General features: G+C 32.7%; 1 protein-coding gene across 2 annotated transcripts in view; it reads left to right on the top strand.

Moving 5' to 3' along the window:
• Nucleotides 1-27343, top strand: part of PCDH11X (protocadherin 11 X-linked) — an 826171-nt gene that overhangs the window by 623860 nt on the left and 174968 nt on the right. The gene's annotated exons all lie outside the window — the stretch shown is intronic.

Raw genomic sequence — 27343 nt, 5'->3', positions numbered from 1 at the left:
TCCTAGAAGCAGGAGAATACCAAAAGCAAACTCACTTTGCCTAGAGTAAGATATTTATTTGGGACCCAGGAAGAGTCCATTATATCATTTTATTATCTTCTAAGATCACACAACACAAGCACAAGATTCTTATAGATGTATTTTAATCTAAATTTTATCTATCTACCTACCATTAATCTATCTACTGTCTATGTGTTCATCTTCCTATTTAATCAATTTTTCTATATATACATTTGTGCCATGGTGTGCAAAGACTTTTGCCATTTACCCATAGGCTGTTTAACACTTGGTTTAACACAGAAAAACTGAATGAAAAGAACATGAATGAACCATTTTTCATAATTATCAAACATATTTTTCACAAATCTTATCAAATTTTATTATATGATACTACTTTATTCATTGACATAGCTTAAGAAAAGACAAAATGTGAGTATCATTCTTTGGCAGACTATATCAAATATGTTTGCTCATAATGAATTAAATTTATAGGGTAAAGAAGAAGAGTGCAAACTTCTCAGCTGAAATCCTACAAGCCAGAAGAGATTGCGGACCTATATTCAACATTCTTAAACAAACAAAAACATTCAACCCACAATTTCATACCAGCCAAACTAAGCTTCCTAAGAGAAGGAGAAATAAGATCCCTTTGAGATAAGCAAATGTTGAGGGAGTTCATTACCACAAGACCTGTCTTATGAGAGATCTTGAAAGGAGCTCTAAATATAGAAAGGAAAGACTGCTATGAGCCAATACGAAAACACACTTAAATACACAGACCAGTGACACTATAAAGCAATCATATGAATAAGCTGACATAATAAGCAGCTAACAACACAATTACAGGATCAAATCCCCAAAAATCAATACTAACATTGAATGCAAATTGGCTAAATACCGCACTTAAAAGACACTGACTGGCAAGCTGGATTAAAAAAAAGCAAGACCCAATGGTATGTTGTCTTCAAGAGACCCATCTCACACATAATGACATTCATAGACTCCAAATAAAAAGATGGAGGAAAATCTACCAAGCAAATAGAAATCAAAAAAGCAAGGATTGCAATCCTAATTTCAGACAAAACAGACATTAAACCAACAAAGATCAAAAAAGACAAAGAAAGGCATTGCATAATCATAACAGGTTCAATTCAGCAAGAAGACCTAACTATCCTAAGTATATATGCAGCTACAGGGGCACCCAGATTCATAAAGCAAGTTCTGAGAGACCTACAAAGAGACTTAGACTCTTACAAAATACATAGTGAGAGACTTCAAATCTCCACTGACAGTGTTAGACAGATCATTGAGGCAGAAAGTTAACAAAGGTATTCCTGAACTCAACATTGGACCAAATTGATCTAATAGACCTTGTCAGAATTTTCCACCCAAGAACAACAGAATATACATTCTTCTAATTGCCACATGTCACATACTCTAAAATTGACCACATAATTGGACATAAAACAATCCTCAGTAAATGCAAAAGGACTGAAATTATACCAAATTCTTGGATAACAGCACAATAAAAATAGAAGTCAAGACTAAAAAGATTACTAAAAACCATGCAATTACATGGAAATTAAACATGCTCATGAATGGCTTTTGGTTAAATAATGAGAATTAAGGCGGAAATCAAGAAGTTTTTAGAAACTAATCAGAACAAAGATACAACATATCAGATCTCTGGCAAAAAGTGATACTTTATAATACTAGATGCCTACATGAAAACTTAGAAAGATCTCAAATTAAAACCCTAACATCACAACTGAAAGAATTGGAGAAGCAAGAGCAAATCAATTCCAAAGCCAGCAGGAGACAAGACATAACCCAGATCAGAGCAGAACTGAAGAATATTGTGACATGAAAAAAAAAATCAAAATATTAACAAACCCAAGAGTTGTTTTTTCAAAAAATTAATAAGATAGATAGGCCCACTAGTTAGACTAATAAAGAATAAGAGAAGATTCAAGTAACCTCAATTAAAAATGACAAAGGGGATGTTACCACTGACCCAACAGAAATAGAAATAATCATCAGAAAAGTTCTACGATCAACACTATGCACATGAACTAGAAAACCTAGAAGATATGGATACAGTCCTGGACATACATGCCCTCTCAAGATTGGACCAGGAAGAAATTGATTTCCTGAACAGACCAATAAAGAGCTCTGAAATTAGATCAGTAATAAATTGCCTACTAATCAAAAACAGCCCAGGACCAGATGGAGTCACAGCTAAATTCTACCAGATGTGTCAAAGAGCTGGTACCATTCCTACTAAAACTATTACAAAAAATTGAGGAAGAGAAATTCCTCCCCAATGTATTCTATGAGGCCAGCATCATCCTGGTGCTAAAACCTGGCAGAGACACAGCAACAAAAACTTCTGGCCAATATCCTTAATAAACTTTGATACAAAAATCCTCAACAAAATACTTTCTTTTTTTTTTTTTTTTTTTGAGACGGAGTTTCGCTCTTGATACCCAGGCTGGAGCGCAATGGCGCGATCTCGGCTCACCGCAATCTCCGCCTCCTGGGTTCAGGCAATTCTCCTGCCTCAGCCTCCTGTGTAGCTGGGATTACAGGCACGCGCCACCGTGCCCAGCTAATTTTTTGTATTAGTAGAGACGGGGTTTCACCATGTTGACCAGGATGGTCTCGATCTCTTGACCTCGTGATCCACCCGCCTCGGCCTCCCAAAAAATACTTTCAAAACAAATGTATTAGCACATCAAAAAGCTAATCTACCTGGATAAACTAGAGTTCATCCCTGGGATGCAAGGTTTGTTCAACATTGCAGGAAGGAATTCATTGCATTGGAGGAAGTCAACACTGTGATTCATCACATAAACAGAGCTAGAGACAATAAACCTATGGGTATCTCAATAGATGCACAAAAGGCTTTTAATAAAACTCCACATCCTTTTATGTTAAAAACACTCAATAAAGTAGGTATTAAAGGAATTATGCCTCAAAATAATAAGAGTCATCTATGAAAAACCAACAGACAACATTATACTCATTGGGGAAAATCTGGAAGCAATCCCCTTAAAAACTGGTGCAAGACAAGGATGCCCTCTCTCATCATTCCTCTTCAATATAGTATTAGAAGTCCTTTCCAGAGCAATTAAGCTAGAGAAAGAACCAAAGCATATCAAAATAGGAAGGCAGAAAGTCAAACTATCCCTGTTTGCAGGCAACATGATTCTATATCTAGAAAACTCCATAGTCTCTACCCAAAAGCTCCTTCAGCTGATAAACAACTTCAGCAAAGTTTTAGAATACAAAATCAATGTACAAATATCACTAGCGTTCTTATACACAAACAACGGCCAAACTGAGAGTTAAATCTGGAACACAACCTTACAAATGCCACAAAAAGAATAACATATCTAGGAATACAGCTAACCAGGGAGGTAAAAGATCTCTACAGTGAGTATTACAAAACACTGCTCAAGGAAATCAGAGATGACATAAACAAACGGAAAGTCATCCTATGATCTTGAATAGGAAGAATCAATAACATTAAAATTACCATACTGCCCAAAGCAGTTTATAGATTCCATGTTATTTCTTCAAACTAACAAGGAAATACTTTACAGAACTAGAAAAAGCTATTTGAAAATTTTTATGGAGCCAAAAAAGAGCCCTAATAGCCAAGGCAATCATAAGCAAAATGAACAAAGCTGGAGACATCACGTTACCTAATTTCAAACTATACAGTAGCGCTCCAGTAACCAAAACAGTATGGTACTAGTAAAAAACAGGTACACAGACCAATGGAACAGAATAGAGAGCACAAAAATAAGGCCACACTCCCCTAAATATCTGATCTTTGACATAGCTGACAAAAACAAGTCATGGGGAAATAATTCCCTATTCAATACATTGTGCTGGGATAACTGGCTTGCCATATGCAGAAGATTGAACCTGGACCCCTTCCTCACACCATATACAAAAACCAACTCAAGATGGGTTAAAAACTTAGATGTGAAACCCAAAACTATAAAATCCCTGGAAGACAATCTAGGCAATACCCTCTTGGGCATAGAAGCAGGCAAGGATTTTATGACAAAGATACTGAAAACAATCACAACAAAAGCAAAATTGACTAATAGGATCTAATTAAACTTAAGAGCTTCTGCATAGCAAAAGAAACTATCAACAGAGTAAACAGACAGCCCACAGAATAAATTATTTTTAAACTGTGCATCCAACAAAGTTCTGATATCCAGCATCTATAAGAAACTTAAAAGAATTTATAAGGAAAAAAAAAACCATTAAAAGTGGACAAAGGGCATAAACAGACACTTTTCTAAAAAAGACATACATGTGGCCAACAGGCATATGAAAAAAATCTCAATATCATTAATCATTAGAGAAATGCAAATCAAAACCACAACAAGATGTCATGTCACACCAGTCAATGGGGCTTTTATAAAAAGTCAAAAAATAACAGATGCTGGTGAGGCTGTGGAAAAAAGAGAACACTTATACACTGTTAGTGGGAGTATAAATTATTTCAACCATTGTGGAAGGCAGTATGAAATTCCTCAAAGAGTTTAAAACAGAACTACTATTTGACTCAGCAATATTATTGCTGGGTATATACCCAGAGCAATAGAAACGATTCTAACATAGAGAAACATGCACACGAATGTTCATTGCAGCACTATTAACAATAGTAAAGACATGGAATCAAGCCAAATGCCCATCAATGACAGACTGGATAAATAAGATATGGCACACATGAAATATTATGCAGCCATACAAATAATGAGATCATGTCTTTTGCAGGCACATGAATAAAGCTATAGGCCATTATCCTTAGCAAACTAACACAGGTACAGAAAACCAAATAACACATGTTCTCTCTTATAAGTGGGAGCTAAGTGATGAGAACTCATGAACAAAGAAACAATAGACAAAGGGGGCCTCCTTGAGGCTGGAGTGTTGAAGGAGGGAGAGGAGTAGAAATAATAACTATTGAGTACTAGGTTTAGTACCGAGGTGACAGAATAATCTGTATAGCAAACTTCCATGACAGGAGTTTACCTATATAACAAACCTGCTTATGTGCCCCAACCTAAAATAAAAGCTAAAAAAAATATATAATTCGATTGTTTGTAACACAAAGGATAAATCGTTGAGAGTATGGATACTCCATTATCCATGATGTGATTAGTGTGCATTGCATGCCTGTATCAAAACATCTCATGCATCCCACAAATACACACACCTACTCTGTACCCACAAAAATTAAAAACAGGAAGTAGCAAATATAGTAGATGTGTGCATATGTATATGTTTTGTATTAAGCCTGAACTTTAACATACAGAATAAGAATAAGTGTAACCACTTAAAATAGAAAGTCAAGATTCTGTTTATAATCCTAATTAAAAATAACCACATAATGATTTTAGTAAAATTTTATATCTTCTCTAAAGATGTTGGTACAATTTTGTAGTCTGAGCTTCGGTGAATCTCTACTAAGAAAAGCAAAATATTTAAAATGTAATTTTGAAAAGTCAGATACTGATAATTAAGGATAAATCGCCTTAAATACATAATTGATCTTATAACAGAAGTATAAATATGATTATAATTTTTAAATTGTCCATATGTTCCCTCCCTTCTCTCCTTAAATTTGGCATCTGCTCATTAATTAATTTCACTGGCTTCTAGTATGCTCATTAATTAATTTCACTGGCTTCTAGTAAGTGTATCATGTGCTCTGGCACTGTACTATTATTGCTTTTGAGTCTTAAATAAGCAGAAGCAAAGCTTTCTTACATGGAACGACCCACTGTTTCACATGGAAACAGAAGTCCTGCAACAGGTGCAGAACTTTTCCTAGGTGCTGTGTGGTATGTCTTTCTCCCTTAAGATATTCTTGTAAGGGAAAAAAATAACTCAGAATTAGTCTGAATGAAGTCAAGGGTGGAAAAGGACCCTGCTTTAAGCCCTAATATAAGTAAACCTTGCAGAGAAAATAATAAAAAAAGATTTAAAAAATACAGCTTTAGGTAACAAGACAGATGACCACATGATTTAAGTGTATTGCAAACAATTACACATAAGATTGAATAGAAAGTCGGATGCTGCCAAACATGACGAGTTGTGTGCTTTGAACTTAACCTGTTAGGTAGTAAGACAAACATAAGCAAAGACAGTATTTTAGAGTCTATAGAAATTTGATGTTGTAAGTAAATTGAAAGTTGTATATTCCATCTTCAACTCAGTCAAGCAACCTAGTCTACACATTGTCCTTTCCTTAATTCTACTCTAATGAAAAAACTACCAGTCAACTTGTGTCCTGAATGATGTCTTTTATTGTCTTGAAAATTGCATGTATATTGCATGAGCATGTATTTCACTAAACATAAGACACACAATTTGATTTAAAAAACTACCTGAGTGCTGTTGTTTTCACTCAAAGCAGTTATTATTAAGGGAATTGATTATTTTGTTTCATTTTTAGAAGTTAATTATATATCAAACATTCATTGGAGTTGATGAAGTTCAGGATATTCTACTCCAAAATATGATACCTTAGCATACTGAATATTTTAAGCTGAAGTAATTTGAGAAAACAGCAGAAGCAGGAAGGTCAGTCTCTACTCCTCCCCATCTCTCCTTGTTACCTGAAGCATGCCATAAAACTTAGGAAGGATTTTCTGACTGTTCCCTGAAGCAGATCATAAGACACTCATTAGAAAAGTGCCCTTCTTATACCCAGAGGAAAAGAACATCTTTATATCTGAAGATGAAGGGTCATAGAGAAGGATCTGAACCAACAGTTCTTGCTAACTATCCACCAGTTACCATTAGATCCACCCTTCTTTGTCCAATTATTTCTCCATAATTGTTCATTCTTGGTCAAACATAAGCATAAAAATACACAAGTTTACCTGTTTTTAATGGGTCTTCATTTCCTTAGTACAGTTCCCATGTCATATGAAAGTTATACTAAATAGATTTGTATGCTTTTCTCATTAGTCTTTTGTTATAGTGCCTGAGACATGAAATTAATATAAGTGAGGAAAAGATATTTCTCCTCTCCTCCACAGTAAACTTGATATACTTTGACTTATATGTCATGACACCAGAAATAGACATGAATATAATTTTTAATATTTTTGTGTTAGAAAAACACACAGGAGACATCTAGAATTTCAACAAACATCAGACTATGCATAAATATATAACCCAGAATTCATTTGGGCTTCGTAGGTGTTATTGTGAATTAACGGCATTTATGTAATTAAACTGAGGTTATGAACTGTCATAAAAATGAAGAAGTAAAGAAGAGTTTCTTTAGGATCATACCTCTTAAGGTAATAACACCAAGTGGGCTACAATAATAACAATTAAAATTGTGTATTATCTTAGCAATTACTCTGGATTGTGGTCATCTCTATTATATTGAAATGGAAGCCAGAGCTTAAAAGGAAAACAAAATGTGACCTGAATTTGGAGGAATATGGACAGACCATAGATAGAATCAGAGTCATAGGATCTTCCTCCTTGTAATGAATGACCAAAACATGCAGCTATTCTGGATGGCTGTGGATCAAGTTAGCTTGCATATAGTACTAAAACCATTATAATTTTGAAAAAATGTATCTCAGAAAGTATGAAAAAGTGATTGAGTTTATAAATCAAATCTTGCCAAAAGATTTTTCTCTATATAAAGACTTCACTGCTTGACTCATTTTAAACATTTTATGAATTTCTTGAGAGTTCAGGTTTAGATACGTAAAGCAGTATTAACTTAGAAATTTCAGCTCTTTCTCTCCCCTCCTCGATTCTTCTCCCCTCCCTCCCTTCCTTCCTGCTATCCTTTCTTCTATTTGCATCTACTTATGCATTAGATACATTCTACGCAAAATGATTCCTGACAAAACATACACTTAAACAATCTTTGGAAGACTAAAGATTTTTAAAAACAATAAGCCACAAGATGTTGTAAATTGTGGGATATTACATGGGAGAATGGAGTACAAATAGTTACATTTCAGAGCCATTTTTGCTTGATAATTATACTTAATGACAGTGTTGTGATAGCTAGTTTTTTAAAAATCAATTTCACTCTCTTTTATTATGGAGTGTGAACATGTTTATCCTCTTGGTATTCTCCAGTGTCAGTCTCGATTTTAATGCTGAATAATGTCAAAGATTAAATTTTCTTTTTAGAAATTATTTTTCCAATAATTTGTTACAATTTGAAAGATCTTAAATGGTTTTTTTTTTTTAACAAGTTTTATTTTAGATTCACTGAGTACATGTGCAGTATGTTACCTGGGTATATTTCATAATGTTTGGGGTGCAAATGATCCCATCACCCAGGTACTGAGCATGGTACTGAATAGTTTTTCAACTTTTGCCTCCCTCCCATGCTTCCTCCCCACTCTGGTAGTCCTCAGTGTCTGTTGTTGCCATGTTTATGTTCATGAGTGCTTGATGTTTAGTTCTCATTTATAAGTAAGAATATGTGGTGATATGGTTTGGCGGTGTCTCCACACAAATGTCATCTTGAATACCCATGCATTGCGGGAGAACCTGGTGGGAGGTAATTGAACCATGAGGGCAGGATTTTCCAATGCTGTTCTCCTGGTAGCAAATAAGTGTCATGAGATCTGATGGTTTTATAAAGACGAGTTCACCTGCACAAGCTCTCTCTGCCTGCTGCCATCCATGTAAGATGTGACTTGCTCCTCCTTTTCTTCTGCCATGATTATGAGGCATCACCAGCCATGTGGAACTGTTAAGTCCAGTAAACTTCTTTCTTTTATAAATTGCTCAGTCTCAGGTACATCTTTATCAGCAGTGTGAAAACAGACTAATACAGTAAATTGTTACCAGTAGAGTGGGGTGTTGCTGAAAAGATACCCAAAAATGTGGAAATGACTTTGGAACTGGGTAACAGGCAGAGGTTGGAACACTTTGGAGGGCTCAGAAGAAGACAGGAAAATGTGGGAAAGTTTGGAACTCCATAGAGACATGTTGAATGGCTTTGCCCAAAATGCTGACAGCAATATGGACAATAAAGTCTAGGCTGAGGTTGTTTCAGATGGAGATAAGGAACTCATTGGGAACTGGAGCAAAGGTGACTCTTGTTATGTTTTAGCAAAGAGGCTGGTGGCACTTCTCCCCTGTCCTAAGGATTTGTGGAATTTTGAACTTTAGAGAGATGACTTAGGGTATTTGGTGGAAGAAATTTCTAAGCAGCAAAGCATTCAAGAAGTGACTTGGCTGCTGTTAAAGGTATTCAGTTTTATATTGGAAGCACAGCATAAGAGTTCTGAAAATTTTCAGTCTGACAATTTGATAGAAAATAAATTATCATTTTCTGAGGAGAAATTCAAACCAGCTGCAGAAATTTGCATAATTAATCAGGAACCAAATGTTAATCACCAAGACAATAGGGAAAACATCTCCAGGGCACATCAGAGGACTTACGGCAGCCCCTCCTATCACAAGTCTGGAGTCCTATGAGGGAAAAGTGGTTTCCTGGGCCAGGCCCAGGGTTTCCATGCTGTGTGCTGCCTGGTGACTTGGTGCCCTGTGTGCTGGTAGCTCTAGTCATAGCTGAAAGGGGCCAAGGTAGAGTTCTGGCCATGGCTTCAGAGGGTGCAATTTCAAAGCCTTGGCAGCTTCCACTTGTTGAGTCTGTGGCTGCACAAAAATCAATAAATAAGGTTTGGAAACCTCTGCCAAGACTTCAGAAGATGTAAGGAAATGCCTACCTGTCCAGGCAGAAGTTTGCTGCAGTTGTAGGGCCCTCATGAAGAACCTCTGCTAAAATAGTGCTGAAGGGAAATGTGGGGTCAGAGCCCCTACACAGAGTCTCTACTAGGTCACCATCTAGTGGAGCTGTGAGAAACGGACTACAGTCCTTCAGACCTCAGAGTGGTAGATCCACTGACAGCTTGCACTGTGTGCCTGGAAAAGCCACAGACAACACCAGCCTATGAAAGTAGCTGGGAGGGAGGCTGTACCCTGCCAAGTCACATGGGCAGAGCTACCCAAGATTATGAGAACCTACCTCTTGCATCAGTGAGACCTGGATGTGAGATGTGGAGTCAAAGGAGATTATTTTGGAGCTTTAAGACTTGACTGCCTTGCTGGAATTTGGACTTGCATGGGGCCTGTAACCCCCTTGCTTTAGGCAATGTCTCCCATTTAGAATGGCTGTATTTACCCAATGCCTATACTCCCATTGTATCTAGGAAGTAACTAACTTGCTTTTCATTTTACACACTTATAGGCAGAAGGGACTTTCCTTTTCACAGATGATACTTTGGACTGTGAACTTTTGAGTTAATGCTGAAATGAGTTAAAACTTTGAGGGACTGTTGGGAAGGTTTGTTTGTTTTTGAAATATGAGGACATGAGATTTGGGAGGGGCCGAGGTGGAATGATATGATTTGGCTGTATTCCCACCCAAATCTCATCTTTAATTGTGACTCCTACAATTCCCACATGTTGTGAGGGAAACCCGGTGGGAGGTGATTAAATTATGGGGGCAGGTCTTTATTGTGCTGTTCTCATGATACTGAATGAGTCTCACAAGATCCGATGGTTTCAAAATTGGGATTTTCCCTGAACAAGCTCTTTCTTTGCCTGCTGCCATCCATGTAAGATATGACTTGCTTCTCCTTGCTTTCTGCCATGAGTGTGAGATGCCGCTGCCATGTGGAACTATATGTTCATTAAACCCTTTTCCTGTATAAATTACCCAGTCTCAGGTATGTTTTTATTAGCAGCATGAAAATGGACTAATACATGAAATTTCCTCTATGTTTTAAAATAATAACTAAAGAGATGGAGCATATATGGTACCAAGATTATGTGTGTGTGGTGGGGAAAGAGTGTTTAATTAACTCTTCACAATTTGTGAATTTTGGAAAGTCCAAGTTTCGGCATAGTCTATGTAGTATATGTAGTTTTGATAGTTTTCAGTTACTTCTTATAGCCGAAAGTTTATCATTTTTTAACTGGCAAAAGCATTATGTTTAAAAATATAGAGCAACAGATTTTCATATCTTTTTAGAATGACTCACATAAGTAGATCTGTTCTTTTGCAGATGGCTTTAATGTTCCTCAGATAGGCATCACTTAAATGTGCAGTACCAGATAGGGCTTTTCTAAAGTCCTCTTATAATGTAATATGTCATTACTTCTATTTGCCAAGCCTAACAAAGAAGTGTTTGACATCCTTCAGCTACTAAACTGATTGAGAACAGATAGATCAGCATAGACATGCTCTGAATATTTTGCTCATTCTTGATGGATTACAATTATTAACCTACAAGCAGAGTCTAGATTTTTATTTTTAGGAAAAAATCTCAACAAATAGTATAGGCATTTTACTTAGCCATTTTCTATGTAGACTATATGAACAGAAAAAGTCAACTGAGTAGAATCAGGACAACATAGATATTTGAGAAGTACACAAATTTCAAATTGACTTCTTATATAGTAGCTTCAATCTTCTCTATCAGAAATTGCAATAAACTACTAAACTGAGGATTTTTTGTTTGTCTCCATACTATTTCCAGATGGTTGTTCATTCTCATGAACAGTGGAAGACCAGGAAACATCAAGCAGCAGAAACTGAATTTCTGGTCAACCTACTAATTCAGTGGGTTGACCAGATCAAATTTAGTTCTTGATATGACAGTGTAAAAATTATTTTATATTTAAGTGAACATTTATAATAATATATACAAATACCCCATTTTAAAGATGTGATAATTGACGCTGGAGAAGGAAAGATTATTTGCAAAAGTTTACACAAAATATTTAATAATAGAACATGTTATTAAACATGTTAAAACACAGTATCATGATTATACTTGAATCATACATGAGAGCTTAATTTACATTGTGCTCTGCCCATTCTGCCAGAAAACATTCTGGAGGGTTATTATCATGCAGTAGTTAAGCCTAAGAAAAGCTCTAGAGTCAGACACTCTTTGTTCAAATCTCAGCTCTGTCATTTACCTTTCTATTTCACCTTCAGTTTCCTCATTGATTAAACAGGAACAAAAATAGTATTTATGTCAGAGAGTTATTGAAATGATAAAATGCATCCAAAAAGAGACTTCCTGGCACATGGTAGTTGTAACAAGTATTAGTGTATTGTAGTGCTTTTCTTAAAATTTTGGAAAAGTTTAATTGTATAATTTAAAAAATTAATATTGCATATAATATTGAGTAAATAACTTTATTATAGAATTCCTGAAATGGTAAAGATAAAGTCAATAATATTGTATCCATCTCAGATCATTTGGAAAATTTTCCTCTCACAAATATACACTCAGAAATACATACCAAGAATGCAACCTTAGAGATTAGATATTAGAGCTAAATTTTATTCACAAGGCTAACAAATCTTTGGTTAGAAGGTTATAGAACATCAAGGTTTTATTAGCAAGCACATAACCCCATTTAATTCCAATAGAAGCTCTTTTAACAGTCACAGTCAGAATCAGAGGTAAGATGGTTCATCAAAGCAATCAGATGAACAGATAAATCATTAAGAAATGCATATATATCTCATATATATTACATATATATGATAAATACTTGAAACGATGAGTACATTAATCTTCCATAATTTGATGTAGAGTCTTTGCCTTTCCTTTGTATATATATTCACTTATTTTAGCACAATGCATCATATTTATTACATACACTGCACCAATATCATATCCTCTGTGGTATCCAGTTTTTTTCCCATGAAATGGAGTGTATGTTTAAATGCTCCTGAAAAGTGTTTTGAGCATGGAATGCTTCTAGAGTTTTATGATACTTTTTCTGAATCTTTTGTAGTTCTCTTGCTCAAACAGTACTCTATGACAAGTCACTGTAGCACTTTGCCCTTTATAAATGTTTCTGAAAAGTTTAATTTCATCTTCTTTGAAGCAATTTTTTAAGATTCATATTAATATCAGGTTATGTGAGATTTTAATTAATTAAATGGTTGCAATAGCAAATGCAGCTCATGTAAATATATTTTAAAACACACATTTGGCTTTTCTTAAGCATAATACTCACTTCGGCTCAGAAGTGAGTGGGCATACTGTAAAGTGGCATCCTACCTGAGGACATAAAACTTGTTGAATTCATCAAGTGAATGTTTTACTCACTATGAGAATAATGAGCTTTATTTAATTGAAAGAGTTGGCTAAGTAGAGGTCTGTCAAAAAAAAGTTTCCGATTTATTAATATTGATGCATTTGCTCTATCAGAGTAAGTCATCCAATTATGGAAGATTTCACAACTTACCGCTATATTTACAAATCTAAACTGAATTTTTGATGATTCTAATATCTCAAGATGTTTGTTTGCAATCTGTACATACCTTCACGGTAACCTGACTGCTACATGACAGCAGCACCAGGCTTTAACCAAAAGTATGAATTTTTTAATGAAACAAGTACATTTGCATAATTTTTAAAAATAGCTAAAATCAGTGCACCTCAAACTTTCATGTGCAGATCCATCACGTAACATATAAATTTTATGTTATGTACGTTTAGCCAAAATAAAAAAGGCAAAAAAGAAGTATTAATGCCATGCTCTACTAATATTATTATTTTCTTTGAGAGTGTAGCCTGGAAATAATATGTTTGTAAAATTATCCATTTGATCTATGTGCATGCAAATTAAAAAAAAAAAACAAACCCTGATTTAAATGGAAAACCTTAGAATGTGTTCCAATCATTCACCACTTGAGTTCCAGTGAGAACAAAAGTAAAGATTTATCTTTGAGTCTATCAATTATTTCTGTTACAGGGTAAGAAAATGTGTTTGCTAAGTAGGCATATTCTTAAGACTGTTAGGCTGAACGTAACATAAAAAAGACTTCATGATAAGAAAAACAATGAAATTTGTTTGATTAATAGAGATAGATTTAGTGAAGAGCCACAAACTTACGACATTCTTATTTGTTTGTAGTTGACTACTTGACAGTATTTGATGATCACAAAATACGTTAGTAGACAGACAGAAATGAAAATTTCCTTTAATGATGTCGAATTCTCCTTATGCTAAATTCCATGTTTTGTTTAATAATCGAAATGTAGGAAACAGAAGAGTGATTGGTAATGATTCAAATGGATATTAAGTTTACTCTATTATACATCATCATATTTTTATTAATCTAAGGTTATTCATTGAACCTGTATGAAAACTGAAGGACTATGAAGTTATATTTTAGTTCACATAAATGCATGAATTCTGTTGTATATTAATATTATCTGTATTTGGATATGTATATACAAATTACATAGAGAGATGTACCCATATTATATCCAGACTAAATGCCTTCTGAGAATATTTATTTATGTAGAAATTCATTTATGAAAACCAAATATTTATCAAAAGAAAGAATACGATCATGTCAACCATATGACTTAGATTCAAATAATAACAGCTCTATAAACTCGAGCAAGTAACTACTCATTTCTGAGCTCTCTAACATCTACAATGAAAACTTCCTGTAAGAATGAGAATAATTCGAACTCTGTTAGAAAGATGAGCCCGTCTTGATAGCATAAGTATTAAAATTATATTTGAGCACTATACTGTAAAGCTGAGATGATCTAAAACAGAGGAAAATTACATATATAGTAGTTTATATAATATTATATATTATAAAATATGGTCTAATATAGCACTTGGAATATTTGGGTCTCTTCCTTTACTTCTGTATTCTATTTTAATATTCTGCCCCTCTTTTTCTTCCTTCTTTTACCTCCATATTTTTTTTTTGTTATTTTCTTCTATCCCTCTTTTATAAGTTAACTTGCATTCTTAGTAAGTGACTTATATGGAATTATAATTATGTTGCCTTTTTATAGATATGTCAATATTTATAACAGTGTTTGAAGTAGACAAATTCTTCTCCTAAATCTGTCTTATAAATGTAACCGGTAATGACACAATTTATGCAGTATTAAATATTAATTTGGGATTATATATTAATGATATGGAACAAATGACTTCCTTTATTGCTAAGTCAATGCAAACTAGTGAAGTGGCTTATTCTGGTGAATTACACTATGATAAACATTTTTTTGGACCACTACATCACACATTACACAGGACAAACACATAGAAACTTATAGCAAATATTATAGTCATGCGTATCTATTCTAAATTTTATCCTAGTTAATATTATTTTATGAAACTATAGGAAGATGAATTCCTGTATTAAATGTTTCAAGTATAAGCATATACTGACTTTACAAAAGGCATATGCATGGAATCCTCTCCAATTATTTAGTTAACAGAATGAGATTTTTTCTTCATTTTATGGTACTACATATAGTGCTGTGTTTTAATTTTCTCTATTGTCTAATTAATTACTTTTAAATAATTCTTTCTGCTGAGACAGTCCATGACTTACACGTTTCTGAAAACCAAGGAAGGTGTTTCTTCAATTTGCAGTAGTGTTTAGAATATCTTAAAAGTCAGAGCTTTTAAAGTGATTACAGGTATTTGCAAATCAGCTGAAATCTGTATGGTCTTTTGACTCTTGCTGTATTAATGATATTTTCAGTGACAACTGTACCTACTTGCTTTGTGTGCAGATAAATTATTTCATAATATTCTAAAATTTTAAATATCACTAATAGTTCCAGTGGGCTGATGTTCCATAATCTGCATCTGTACTTGTATAAAAAAGATAATTAGTTTGAATCAATCACTTGTAGAAAAATGTCATCTCACCTGCCCATTTTAAAAAGTAGCTCACTGAAGTGAAATCATTCACACAGTATACTAATCACAGAATGACAAGACTGCTAAAAATGCTAAATAAAGGCCTGTAATTATCATGTCTTCATACATATATAAGTTAAACATATAATTAAATTATGTATGATCATATATAATCAGTGTATATATACATATTTATATATTCAGTATATATAGATATTATATATGTATCTATTTGTAAAATATATATCTATCTAAATATATATACATACATATACAAACATACAAAATTAGTGCCAAGTGGGGTCTGGGACCATGTCATTTATTCAGCACAGTGTTCTTGGTACATAGCAAGATCTGAAACATATTAAATAATCAATAAATATGTTTGGTTTAATGAATGTCAGAAATGCTTTATTTTGATAGTGTTTTAGGTTTGGGAATTCTACCCAAATAGGCATAGTTAGCAAAAATATTCTTTCTTCTTTTAAGTTTAAAAGACATGAACAGTGCGGTACAGGGTTTCAGAAATTCTTATTGGTGAAGAATTCATGGCTTGGACACTAAGGTAATGATGAAGAAGAATATTCATTATGAAAGAAATGGATTATAAAGAAGTCTGAGAAAAAGACTATTTAGGAACTTTGTCTTAAAAGTGTAAGAAATTGATTAGATATGGGCATGAGCTAATTACTATTTTTTTCTTTCATTCTTGGCTTTGCTTTTTTTCCTTTTCACTGAGCCAGAATGAGTGTCACAGGGTAATTGTGGCATATTGACCCTTAAGCATTCAACATGTTTTCATTCATTCAACAAATATTTATTAAGGTTGCATAGTACCAGACACAATGTTAGCTTATTCTTTAGGAAACCTTTATGTAAACTAAATATACATTACCCTTGCACAAAAATTTTGAGAAAAATATTGTGAGGAAATGTGTTAATGCATTATATGCTTCTGCATGTATCTTCTTCCCTAAAATATGACTGGGTTTTGATTATACACTGCCAGAAAATAGTTTCACTTATATAAAGAACTTGTTCGTAGTGACTTTTGTTGTCAGGAAGTTTTATGTTTGTATTAATACTTGAGTGTTTGGTGGCATGTTTACTTATTAGTGTCATTGATACATTCTGTGATACCTTTATGACTCCTAAAACTTTTATTTAGATTATATAATTAATTGTTAATCATGTCTTCTTCCCAGTGTATCTCATTTAAATTATTGTAGCTAAAAGGCCAAGTGATAACTGGGAATATTATGTGTCCATTCCTGATGGTGCCCATTTTTCAAAAGGAAGGAATTTTGAGATAGGCTCTCAGACTTTAGCATTGCTTGTATATAGTTTAATGTTGAAAGAATGTAATGTTGGACTAACTTTGGCTTATTTATTTATGTTTAGAGACAGGGTCTCACTCTGTCTCCTAGGCTGGAGTGCGGTGGCATGATCATGGCTCACTTTAACCTGGAGTTCCTTGACTCAAGCCCTACTACTCCCATAGCCATCCAAAGCCTTGGAATTATAGGCATGAGCCACCTTACATGTCCTCCTTTACATGTTATTCCATTAATTATTTATATGAAGTAACAAGTTTAATGAAAAGAAAAAAGCGAATTAGGAAGTTTATCCATATCTAGTTCAAAATTACATAACTAATTCTTATTTAACTTAGTTAACTTATGGGGATAATTTGTATCTTAGAAAAGTTATCTTCTATTAGGAAAAAAACATAATTTCAAAATCTTATTTAAACCAAATATATTTGTTATTCAAGATAGGAGTATATTTCGCTCTCTCTTGACACTTGAAATCCTGGTGTAAGATTTCAAATTATAGGGGAAAGGTCAGAATAATTGATTGTTGTATTTTAGGAAACTCACCTGTGTTTTGGGAATTTTGGCAAATTATAAGAAATATCCTTTAATTTCCACAAGCAAAAGTACATTTAGACTTGAAGTTAATTCTACTTTTAAAAAGTAAAATAATTTTGGGAAGATTTTCAGTGTGTTATGTCCATGCAAAATAAGTGAACACTGGTAATTCTTTGTACAATAGAGTACAAAAGATGAAAGAGAATAGGAAAATATTGCTACGTAGGAATCAGGGAACATACCTTTTTCATCAGTGGGCGTGATATTTAATCTGAGCACAGTGTGCATTCAAGGAATGGATAGGACTGGCTTATAGTTTAAATAAATATCTTAGCTACTCATGGTTTATAGTCTCTTAGACTAAATTTCAGTCAAATTCTTAGCAATATTAATGTGCATATTTGAACTAATTTCTGTATAAATTATCCAAACTGTGTAGCAGAAACATCATTTTATTTTTAAAGAAACAAAGGGAGAGATTAATACTCAGGAACTCAAACAAATGCAGAATCAAATTAATAGTGTATTAAAGATTTATATCTCCTTCCTTGTTATATAAGAACTAGAACTTGGGCAATATTTTATCTGTTAGTGGTATACTCTCCTTTTATAAATACCAAAATATAATATTTATATTTTAAGTATCCAAAGAGCCATTACCTTAAATTTCTATCTTCTAATCATGAAGTGGAGATGATTTTTAAGGCAGACAGCATTTGGTTTATTCAGAAAACCTTTTAACATGTCTTTTGCAGTGAGTTAATCTGTCAGACTGATAAAATAAGTTCTTTATACTCCCCCTCATCTTCCTGTGCATATAAGCTTTTATTTAATTCTGTTTGAGATAGCTTACTTGTATTTTCGCTTCCTCTTCATGTTTGTGGCACTACTTTTTATGCTTTGTTCTTTGCTGACATAAAATATTTATCAACATATCATCTAAGAAGATTGGTTCTCCACAGTAGATATCCAATATGTTTCACCACATGGAAAATGTCTCTTTTTGTTTATTCCTAAAATCTGTAGCCAAATTCCCATATGTCTGGTTTATCCATTGCTATTTGAAAATGTAAAACTAAGTAATTCTGTGGATAGCAATTATGCATAAACATTGCCATTAAAGAGTAAATTTTAAAATAATTCAGATTTAAACTAAAATAATAATCATATGTCTTTCAATATCACATAAACATGGATTTGCATTTTATTCCATTCCTTTAATTGTTATAATGGAAAACAAGCTTACTAATACACTTATTTTTCATTGTTTCTTTGCTATGATTTCCCAAATAGTTAAAATAATGACATTATTCAGAGACTATGTTTTTAGATGTGGCCTATCATTTCAAGGATCCCTCCTTTCCCCAGTGTTACAACATACAAATAACCAGCTGGTTCCATGAATGAAAATTTCTGTCAAAGCTTGTATTCATACAGTCACAAAATTCCAATAAAATATATATATTAGAGAGAAAAAAATATAATTATAGAAAATCAATTAAAGTCTCCAATTCTTTGAAATTGCCAACATGGTACTCCTGTTAAGCTGTCACTAATTCACTGTGATTACAAGAAATCACAACTTCAGTAGATGCTAACATAGCATAAGAGATTATGAAAACATATTTATAAAGAGAATTATCAAGTCAGCTTGCAATTCCAAAACCATACTTTCATTTCAATTATTTCTAAATATTTGATATGTAAATATTAAGATCTACATGATAAAATAATAAATTTATTTGTAGTTTTATAAGTTGTCCACCCAGATGCATCTCTCTAAATGATGTATTAGGAGAAAAAATACTGTCAATGAGTAAACATCACTGTCTTTTTCATTTTGTAGCAAATTTTAAAGTGAAAGTAATAGAACATTACTTTGGGGGAACTATGCAATATTTATTATGATGAAAACTATTGAAATTAGTTCATATTTTTCTGTATGGATTTTAAAAAGCATGCTTTCATATACAGAAACATGTAAGCATCTGCCTAAAATAAACTTGAAATAGATATTTTTGAAATGGTAATTATATTACCTACTTCTTATTCCAGTTTTCTGTTACAAATGCTATATGTAATAGAAAAATGTATATAATCTAGTATTAATATAGATACAGAGGGCACATAATATGTGATAAATATAAGTCTTTCTCAAATGAAATCTCTTAGTTTCCAAACTATGTCCTAAGTTGTATGCAGAGCTTAATATATTTAGCAAGGCATACAAACATTCAGAAAGACAAAATATACTATGGAACTCACAAAATTGATATTCACTAATAAAATAAAACTTTCAGGTGCTTTTTATTATTTGTTATTTTTTAACTTTAATTATTATGTATATATAATATTTGTATATATTTATGAGGTATGTGTAATGTTTTGATACAGACATGTAATGTACAATGATCAAATCAGGGTAATTGGAGAACCTATCATCTCAAGTTTTTATAATTTCTTTGTTTTAGGAACATTCCAATACCATTCTTTTAGTTATTTAACAATATACAACAAATTACTGTCAACTAGAATCACCCATTGTGCTACCAAATACTAGATCTTATGCATTCTATCTAACTCTATTTTTGTACACATTAACCATCTTCATTTTATCCCCCGTCTACTCTCTGCTTTCCAGCCTTTGTCAATGATCATTCCAATCTCTAGCTCCATGAGTTCAAAACCTTTTTAGCTCCCACATATGATTGAAAATGAGTAACATTTGTCTTTCTGTGTCTGACTTATTTCACTTAACATAATATCCTGCAGCTCTATACATGTTGTTGCAAATGACAGAATTTCATTCTCTTTGTAGCTGAATAATAACCCATCATGAATATGCAGCACATTTTCTTTTATCCATTCATCCATTGATGGACACTTAGATTGCTTTCATTTCTTGACTATTATGAATAGTGCTGCAAAATATACATGGGAGTGCAAATATCTCTTTGATATACTGATTTTCTTTCATTTAGATTTAAACCCAGCAGTGGAATTGCTGGATCGTATGGTGGATCTAATTTTAGTTTTTTGAGGAACCCCCATACTGTTCTACATAGTGGTTGTACTAATTTAGATTTTCATCAACAGTGTATGAGTATTCCCTTTTATCCCTATCCTTGCCAGAATTTATAGTTGCCTCTCTTTTGGATAAAAGCCATTTTAACTGGGGCAAGATGATGTCTCATTATAGTTTTGATTGGCATCTCTCAAAAAACTGGGTATAGAGTGAACATATATCAACACAATAAAAGTCATATGTGTTAAGCCCACAGCTAGTATCATACTGAACAAGGAAAATCTGAAAATCTTTCCTCTAAGATCTAGAACTATAAAAGGATGTCCATTTTCACCACTTTTATTCAACATAATTCTCTACCCAGATCAGTGAGATAAGAGAAGGAAATAAAGGGCATTCAAATTGAAAAAGAGGAAGTCAAATTATTCTTGTTTGTAGACAATATATTATATTTAGAAAAACCTTAAAGACTCCACCAAAAATGATTGGAACCGAAAAACAAATTGGAACTAATAAAGTTGCAGGATACAAGTCCAACATACATAGAAAAACATCAGCAGCATTTCTATATGCTAACAGCAAATAATTTGCAAAAAAACAAAAAACAAAAAGAAATATCATTTATAATAGCTGAAAGTAAAATGAAGTATCCAGAATAAATAACCAAAAACTTGAAAGATCGCTACCAAAAAAACTATAAAACATTGATGAAAGAAATTGAAACAGATGCAAAAAAATGGAAAGATATTTCATATGCATAGATTGGGAAAATATATTATTACAAAGTCCATACTACCCAAAACCATCTACAATTCCTATCAACACATCAATGACATTCTTCAGAGAAATAGAAAAAATAATCCTAAAATTTATATGGAACCACAAAAGACCCAGAATAACCAAAGCTATCCTAAGGAAAAATAACTACACTGGAGGAATCACATTACCTGACTTCAAATTATACTATAGAGCCATAGTAACCAAAACAGCATGGTACTGGCATAAAAATAGACACATAGATCAGGGGAACAGAATAGAGAACTCACAAAAAAATTGACACACCTACAGTGAACTTTTACAAAGATGTCAGGGACATAAACTGAGGAAAAGACAGTTTCTTCATTAAATGGTACTCGGAAAACTGGATATCCTTATTCAGAAGAATTAAACTTGACCCATATCTCTTGCTATATACAAAAATCAAATCCAAATGGATTAAAGACAAATCTAAGACCTCAAACTATAAGACTATTTACAAGAAAACATTGGAGAAACTATCCAGGACATTGTTCCAGGCAAAGGCATATTGAGCAATGCCCAGAGGCACAAGCAATCAAACCAAAAAATGGACAAATGGGATTATAAGTTAAAAAGTTTCTGCACAGCAAAGGAAACAATCAACAAAGTGATGGGACAACCAACAGAAGGGGGAAAAATATTTGTAAACTACTCATCTGACAAGGAACTAATAACCAGAATATATGAGAAGCTCAAGTAACTCAATAGGAAAAAAAAATCTGATTAATTGACAGAGATTTGAATAGACATTTCTCAAAATTATATATATAAATGGCCTACTTTCAAATGTTTAAGTAAAAGTTATTTCCTGATATTATGTCCACTTATGTTATACAAAGACTTTAATTACCTATTATTTTCATTATAATACAGAAAATTTTTAAATGAGTTTGTAATGGAGCAAAAAGATTGGTGAAATGTGAAGAAAAAGTTTTGAAAATTTTTATTCTAAAAATAAACTTCAATTATATTTCTCTTCAGGGCAAAGCTAAATTGCTAATTAGTATTTTTCAATAGGCATTATCATTTTATTGGAGCTGCCAAAGCAAGATTTTATTTCTTAAAATATGATTTTCTCTTATTCTCCCCTTGTCAGTTGATTTGTACATGAGGAGGTAAATCACATTTAATATTCATCTAAATTTGAATTTTCCAAAAGTATATTCTAAAAGCACTGATAAAACTTTTCCTTCAGCAAATAGGTTTGGATACACATATTGTTTTCATATCTTGGAAATGATCAGTAAATGGTGGAATTTAATAGTGTGTGCATTCCTTGGTAATGAAAACATGAATTCTAATTCTAGTTATTTCCCTAACTAGTTGTGTGAGTCATAGATCTAATTCATTGTATTTATCTTGATGTCATTTCTTCATGTGTATATTGAGAATGCTGAATCAGATTACTGTCTAAGGGTTCTGGTCCTTGATTTGTCTAATTATTTTATTCTAGGCAAAATTTAAGTTGTAACTCTATGCTCTTTGAAGTACATAAACACTGTCAACATAAAAAACGAGACTTGAAAGTGGTATCCATTACAATGTTTGCAAACATTTCCCCTGAATAAAAGAGCGGAAAATAGAGCCAACAGCTTGTGGACCAGGAAGATTTTGTGAAGAATAGGAAAAATGAGTTAATTACAGAAATGGAAGAAAATGTACAACTCTAGATTATGAAAGAAAATAAGCCATTTTGTGTTATGGCACTGCATGAGTTCAGTCAACCAAAATTCTGTTAATGTACAAAATGGTAATTGCATATTTGGTGAAAATGTTTTGATTCCTAAGGTTTTAGTTACCTCTATAATGAAGCCAACATTATGAATTTAGCTGTTGTCAATTTTCAAATCAATATTTCTTTGATCCAGTAGTAGCCTAGTTTTTATTGAAACCCAAGACACAGAAGAATATGGATGAAAAATTTAATATACAGGGATATGTAATTAATTTTATATTTGAAACATTTATTTCATTGCAAATAAGATGCCCATTATATTAATCACCTTGAAGCTTTTCTGTTTGTGGCTCATATGGTTTGGCTGTGTCCCCACCCAAATCTGATCTTGAATTATAGTCCACATAATCCCCACATGTCTCAGTAGGGACCCAGTGAGAGGTAGTTGAATCATGGGGACAGTTACCCCCATACTGTTCTCATGATAACGAGTGGGTTCTCAAGAGATCTAATGGTTTTTCTAAGGAGCTTTTTCCCCTTTGCTTGACACTTCTCCTTCCTGCTGCCATGTGAGGAAGGATGTGTTTGCTTCACCTTCCAACATGAAGGTAAGTTTCCTGGGGCCTCCCCAGCCCTATGGAACTGTGAGTCAATTAAACCTCTTTCCTTTATAAATTACCTCATCTTGGGCAGTTCTTTATAGTGGCATGAGAATGAACAATACATAAGTTTTAATTTTTTTATACAATTTGAATAGAGCATTTGATTTGTGCTTCACTATTTTTGTAGTTCACACTCTATGCAATCCACACAAGTACAACACTGCTATAGCTTATTAGTTTTACACTCAATAGGAGATTCACTAGGGTGATTTGAATTATACATCAAGAATTGAATCTTTTTGGCATATTTTGTAGAATTTTTTAAAATTAGCATTATTCAAAGAGGTATTGGTTTATTGATTCGATATTATGGTCTTCTATACATTGATTTTATATTTTTTTCATACTGAGTCTGCCATATCCTGTGACCTTCAGTATAAACTACTGTGTGGCTTTGCATAAGAAAATGAGAAACTTGTTCTCAAAAATTAGCCCGTATCATGGTGGCATGTGCTAGTCCATGCTATAGGTAGCATAGGCCTGTAGTCCTAGCTGAGGTGGGATGATTGCTAGAACCCAGAAATTTGGGGTTACACTGAACTATAATCTTTCTACTGTGCTCCTGCCTGGGCTACAGAGTGAGAGCCTGTCTCTAAAAGAAAAAAAAGCTCATAAGAACAGAATATGTGTTAGTTTTCAGATTAATTGGATCTTGACTGATCAGATTTTATATGTAATAGGAAGCATAATAAACATTGTAATGCACTGAGTTAAGGAGAAGACATATGCATATGCAGACTAATACTTACATACAGTATTGTATTTTAATTAACTCTAGTAGTAAAGATATCAGATTATTTCTAAACAAATGTCTTTGAAAATGTTTTCACTTCTTATTCATTCCAAGAAATGATACTTTTATTTTAATAGGGCTTCATTAATGCAACTTTATTACATTACTTTAAAAATTATGCATAATAAAACTGCAACTGTCACTTCTTTATTGAAGTAAATGGTAATTATAGATTGATGCATGACACTTGCTCAACAAACATTATGCCAACACTGTGAATTTTATGGTGAGTTCTATTGACCTTTAAGCTCTTCAAATATCATCTAGTTATTGGGAATTCTCTTTTACATTTAGCCAGATATTTCAAGTTTATATTTAATACTTAAATATTTCTTTTAGGATTATAAAGGAGATATTAAAATATGTGTGTATGTGATAATATAGCATGTTTTGGTATTGTTCTCATGATAAATTTTAGTAATAATTATGAAACTCAAACAGGAGAGTTTTTTCTTTAAAAGATATTTTCCTTAATTTTGTTGTAAAAGAAGCCTAGTTGTTTCTATTGTTTTAATTTACTAATTAAAATATTTGCTAGTAATTAACTCAGAAAATAATGTTAAAAACTCAATTTTACTCAAAGTAATAATTTATGCAAGCATATTTTTTATTATTATTGAATTTATGTAAGTAAAAATGATACCTAAACCATTGTGTTTAAATTTATTAACTAATAAATTTAATCACAGAATATTTAATAGCCTGAAAACAATATTCTTGTTAAAAACAACCTTAACTTGTGAGATACATTCATCTTCTATATTATACAAATTATGTTTTAAGTTACACATTAGTCATATTGTATACCTAGTCATTCATAATATGATATTTGGTTGGAGTAATTATTTGAAAAATTCATTCCAGTTGTAATGATTCACATAGACTATAGTATTTCAGGTAACAAGGACTATGCTGATGTGTTTACTACAAACATCTTGGGCCGTGTGGATGCTTTAAAAATGTCAGTGATAAACCTTTAAACCTTAATTAAAAATTACTCTGAAATTTAGAGATACATTTGAAGATGGGCCTTTACCTTATGCAAAAAACTCCTTATAATGAATACATTTCTTAGTGGTTGTCAGCATATAATAATATATATATACTGTCTTACAGTGGGAAAATGCTTCATTTTCTGGACCATTTCTCATGTGATGAATTAAATAAATTCTTTATATTCAGTCTTTAAAGTTTTATGCCAAATATGCTTATTGTTTTGAATTTTAAGGAAAATTAATCAACATTTGACTTAGGTGGTTAATAAACCAATTTTCACTTTGAGAACTAAAGGTCTTGAATAGATTGTTAAAATGTGTTTGTTTTCTTTTTTATTGTTGTCACGTCCCTTGTTTTGCTGGTTTTATTTGTACCTTCCATACTCTTAGAAATAAGTCCAGACCCATTACATTACTTATTTTTCTGACATTCTTAGTCACCAAATTAGAAAGGATGATTATCACTAAGCTCTAGACAACACTGAAATTGCAGTCTTTAAAAATGAAAAGACTTTCAACCATTTGAGACAGCAATCCCATTACTGGGTATTTACCCAAAGGATTATAAGTCATTCTGTTATAAAGACACATGCACACATATGTTTATTGTGGCACTGTTCCCAATAGCAGAGACTTGGAACTAACCCAAATGCCCATCAATGATAGACTGAATAAAGAAAATGTGGCACATATACACCGTGGAATATGCAGCCGTAAAAAGGATGAGTTCATGTCCTTTGCAGGGACATGGATAAAGCTGGAAACCATCATTCTCAGCAAACTGACACAAGAAAAGAAAACCAAACACTGTATGTTCTCAATCCTAAGTAGGTGTTGAACAATGAGAACACATGGACAATGGGAGGGGAATATTGCACACTGGGGCCTGTCGGAGGGTGGGGGTCTAGGGGAGGGAGAGCAGTGGGTAGTGGGATTGGGGAGGGATAACATTAGGAGAAATACTTAATGTAGATAATGGGGTGATGGATGCAGCAAACCATCATTGCACGTGTATACCTATGTAACAAACCTGCACGTTCTACACATGTACCCCAGAACAATGAAAAAACAACAAAGAGGATACATTATTACTTCTCTATTTAAAGCAGTCTTTCTTTTTTTACTTCAGTATATTTAAAAACTCTACACTTAAATATTACTAGTTGATTGTTAATTCTAAATAATAAAAATTAGAATGATTGTGTGTGTGAGTGTGTGTGTGTGTTTCTTATCATTGAAGTAGAATCCTCATTTAAAAGATGGGAAGTTGCAAAATTCTGTTTAGAAAACCAATCCTCCCCTTTATGAAAACACTATTTAAAAAAAAATTTATACTTCAGCTTATATTACCATTAACTTACATTGCATACAGATGAGACACTTTGTGATGAGAAATAAATGTGCTATTTGTCAATGACACTTCAAAATATTGTACAGTGCTCTCTTATTGATCCTTATTACTGCATAGAAACATTACCTTCACCTCAACTTTTTATTCTGCCTTATTCTATCTAAGAATTTCATGTCTTTGGTTATATGATATTCTAATTGTATTCAAAATAGATTTTTAACAAGTTCAAAATGTTTATCTTTTAAGCTTTTATCCATAATGCATATTATTAAATAACTCATAAAATGCAGATGTCATCAGGAAATCACTTATTAATATTGCCTTTAAAATCTTACAGTGAATAAACTTGGGAGTCATCTGCCCAGATCAATACATATTTGGGTGTTTATAAACATAAAATTATTTTGTTTAAAAATAGACTTTGCTACTTGTTCC

This window comes from Aotus nancymaae, unplaced genomic scaffold (genome assembly GCF_030222135.1).
Source record: "Aotus nancymaae isolate 86718 unplaced genomic scaffold, 86718_ANA_hifiasm-v0.15.2.pri h1tg000004l, whole genome shotgun sequence".
Classification (NCBI taxonomy): Eukaryota; Metazoa; Chordata; class Mammalia; order Primates; family Aotidae; genus Aotus; species Aotus nancymaae.
This window is presented reverse-complemented; position numbering and strand designations above follow the sequence as displayed.